This window comes from Arvicola amphibius, chromosome X, assembly GCF_903992535.2.
Source record: "Arvicola amphibius chromosome X, mArvAmp1.2, whole genome shotgun sequence".
NCBI classification, from domain to species: domain Eukaryota; kingdom Metazoa; phylum Chordata; class Mammalia; order Rodentia; family Cricetidae; genus Arvicola; species Arvicola amphibius.
The window spans coordinates 52,366,500-52,370,615 of record NC_052065.1 but is presented as its reverse complement, the minus strand read 5'-3'; the positions used below and the strand labels follow the sequence as shown (position 1 = coordinate 52,370,615).

Here is a 4,116-nt window from a genome sequence, read left to right as displayed (position 1 = left end):
AACACATCACTGATGAGAGGCAACTTACACTTTTCTGTTCATCCCAGGATCATACATTAACACCAGCAATATTAGAATCAAAGTTCTAAACATCCCACAGTCATTAAACACCCAAGCACTTAAAGTCCAAATCCCCTAATATATCATAAATCTCTCTAAAATCCAGTTTCTGTAAATGTTCAGTCTGTGGGTCTTATGTAATATCACAATAAGTTAAAGAATTTCCAGTAGGGTAGAAGCAGGGCATGGCCACTCCCTGCTCAAGTCAAAAGTAAACCCCAACAATAGATACCACAGTGTCAGGCTTCTGGGTTCAATGAGGACTTTCAGAGCTCCATCATGGCTTGCCACAGCACACAAGGCTTGTCTCACTTGCTCAGACCTGCTCCATGTCTGTTGCTGTCCATGTCCATGGCAACCATCATATGGCATTGTCTCCAAAATTCTGGGGTCTGTTGATGTAACTGAGTTGCACTTTCCCCAAGAGCACTCCTGCACTCTGTCCATGGTGGTGCCAAGTCTCAACTTCTCTGCATGACCCCTTCAGGCCTTGGTTTCAACAGCTACTGAGGCTGCACCTTCCAATGGCCTCTTCTGGCCTCTCACAGTGCCAAGCCTCAGCTGCTCTTCATGACCCCTTCATACATTAACAACCAGTCCCATTTGGGAGAGTATTCCATATGACCTAGGTTGGCTGCCAGCATGAAGTACAACCTTGACACGCTTTGCAAAACAACTTCTTTGTATTGACGAGAGATGTCCCCTGAATGACGCTGCTCTATTCTTGACCACAGCTGACTCGTCTGTCTCAGCTGACCAGAACCACAGATGCTTGATGGGAAGAAACACAAGGGTCCAGAGAGATTCTTTAAGGGACTCTCAAACTTCCCTCAGAAAGGTCACAAGCCAGGCCGCCATTGTCTCCACTGCTCTCAGAGTTCTTTTTTAACAAGACCCTACACAACTGTTCCCTGAAGACTCAACACTCAATGGCTTTTCTAGCCCAAGATTCCAAAGTACTTCCTCAATCTTCACACAAATAGCATGGTTAGGACAATTGCAGGAACACCCACTCTATGACCCTGGAATCAAATGCTGTCTTAGCTGGAGTTACTGTTGTGGTGATAAAGCACCATGACTCACAGCAACTTGAGGTGGAAAGTATGTGTTGACTCTTGACTTCTTTATCACACTGGATCCTCAAAGGAAGTCTAGAAAGGAACACTAACAGGCTAAGGACCTTGAGGCAGTTTTCAGGCCACAAAGGTGTACTGCTTACTGGCTTATTCAATGTGGTTTGTTCAGTCTGTTTTTATATAGAACTCAGGACCATCATCCCAGGTTTGTTACCACCCCCAATGGACTGCCCTCTCCATATCAATCAGTAACTAAGAAAAAGCCCTTCTGGCTTGCTTCTGATCATGTGAAGGGATTTCCTCAGTTGAGGTTTCCTCCACTGAGAAGACACAAGCTTGTTTCAAGTTCACACAAAGCTAGCCAGCACAGAGGTCTTCCCTTGTGGGAGGCACTGTGTTCCTGCAGGCAAGGCTTGAGGTTCAAAAAGACTTCTCCCTTTCCCACTGGGCTCCCTGCTTCCTGCTTCCTGCTTCTCCTTTGAGATGTGTGCTTACTCAGCTGTTCCTGCTGCCCTGCCATTGCTCCACCTTTAGGGAATCTAAACGTCTGAAAATTTAACCCAAATTAAACTCTGCTTTCTCTAATCTTAGAGAACTGGTCCACGACTGTAGTGAGGGGCTGTGGGCTGCTTTCCTGCAGCCCTGCTCCTGATCGCCGGGCTAGCTTGTGCCACGAAATAATTACACGGAAACTGTATTCTTTTAAATACTGCCTGGCCCATTATTTTCAGGCTCTTACTCACATCTTGACTAACCCATATCTAATAATCTGTGTAGCACCACAAAGTGGTGCCTTACCAGGTAGATTCTAGTGTGCGTCCATCTTGGGCTGGAGCTTCATCGCATCTCTCTCCCTAAGGAGAGGAATGGCAGTCTGACTGACTTAGGAGAGGCATGGCATCTGACTGAGCCATCTACCTCACTTCCTTCTTCCTGTTCTGTCTACTCCACCCATCTAAGGGCCGGTCTATCAGATGGGCCAGGCAGTTTCTTTATTAATTATCCTATGAAATCATCAGATAGATAGAAGACACACCTACATCACATGACCACACAGAACTCAAAGGGACTCTCAATGTAGATACAAGAAATGTCCTCCTGGTGCTATCAGATTGATCTAAGATGGTGACTGTGGAACCGGAAACCACCCCTACTTCTAATCCCCCACCTGCAGAAGGGAAGAAAACAGAATCCAGTCAGGAGGTGGCCAACCCAGAGCACTATATCAAACACCCTCTCCAGAACAGGTGGACACTCTGGTTTTTTAAAAATGATAAAAGCAAACTTGGCAACCAAACCTTTGATTGATCTCTAAGTTTGATACTGTTGAAGACTTTTGGGCTCTATACAACCATATCCAGTTGTCTAGTAATTTAATGCCTGGCTGTGACGACTCACTTTTTAAGGATGGTATTGAGCCTATGTGGGAAGATGAGAAGAACAAACGGGGTGGTCGATGGCTAATTACATTGAACAAGCAGCAGAGAAGAAGTGACCTCGATCGCTTTTGGCTAGAGACACTGCTGTGCCTTATTGGAGAATCTTTTGATGACTACAGCGATGATGTATGTGGTACTGTTGTCAATGTTAGAGCTAAAGGTGATAAGAGAGCAATATGGACTACTGAGTGTGAAAACAGAGACGCAGTCACACACATAGGGAGGGTATACAAGGAAAGGTTAGGACTTCCTTCAAAGATAGTAATTGGTTATCAGTCCCATGCAGACACGGCTACAAAGAGCGGCTCCACCACTAAAAATAGGTTTGTTGTTTAAGAAGACACCTGAGTGTTCTCACAGGAGACTGTGTCACGCAATCGAGATTGGGAGCTGAACCAAAGCCTCATCTAAGCAGAGTGGACTGCACTGAAGTTTGATTCCATCTAAATGTTGCTAAGATATAAGAGAAGTCTCATTCGCCTTTGTCTTGTACCTCTGTGTTCATTTCTTCCCTTCCTCCCCCCAATTTTTGCTAGTCTGTTCACTACCCCAATCAAAGAATTACAGTATACGCCACCCCAGAATCCGCAGGTGTGTTCCTGGCCCACACTGTAACAGCTGGGTAGAATTACCATAATACACACATTTGCCTTTCCACAGTATTCGTAAAAGAACTCGCATTTCTGTTACCTTAGCAGGAAAAGATCTGATTCTGCTCCACTCCCTGCAGGAGCATGTTTTGCTGGTGAGAGTCTGCAGTTTTTGAGGAACCTCATGTCCTTCCACAGCGTTCTCCTTGCTGGCCTCTTGCTGCTAGAGTTTAATTTATTTGCTTCCCTCCTTGGATAACGTTACTGACTCTGATTTCAGTTTTTCATTTGTTTTGCTTTTGTTTTTTTTCCTCATGTAACATTGGTGAAGGATCCAGGAATATGACAGAAACGTGGAATGAACATTAAATTTGTGCAAACAAAAAAAAGTCCTCCTTATTGATGTGGTAGGGTAGGGATTAGGAGTGTGATGGGATAGAGGGGCTGTCTGAGTTTCTATGGATTTAGGGCAGGAACGGAAGCATTTTGTCCAAACTGAGATCCCGAAAATGTGAATAAAGAAAGAGAAACCCAAAGACAGGGAAGAATCAACACCTGAGGAAAGCCCCAAGGCTCACCAGCTATTCAATATTCCCATCTCTGACACAGCTAAGGTGAGAGGAATGCTACAAATTGCATCTTCAGCAGATCCTCTCTTTCTTGCTGCTAACATGTGATCCCCCTTCTTTATTTCTATGCCCTTTACCTGCAGAGAACCTGAGTGTCAGAGCTCACTGAAGGGAGGTGTGGTAGTCTAAATGTAACTGACCCCCATACTCTAATAGGGAGTGACATGATTAGGAAGTGTGGCTGTGATGGAGGGGGTATGGCCTTGTTGGAGGAAGGGTGTCACTGTGGGAGCAGGCTCTGAGGCTTTGTAAGCTTAGTATCACTCCCAGTGTCTCAGTTGACTTCCTGTTGCCTGCAAGATGTAGGACTCTCAGCTACCCC

At 45.3% G+C, this 4,116-nt stretch overlaps 1 pseudogene; it reads left to right on the top strand.

The window, feature by feature from the left end:
• The first annotated feature begins 2,258 nt into the window (after nucleotides 1–2,258).
• Nucleotides 2,259–3,144, top strand: LOC119805236 (annotated as a pseudogene).
• Nucleotides 3,145–4,116: the final 972 nt, after the last annotated feature.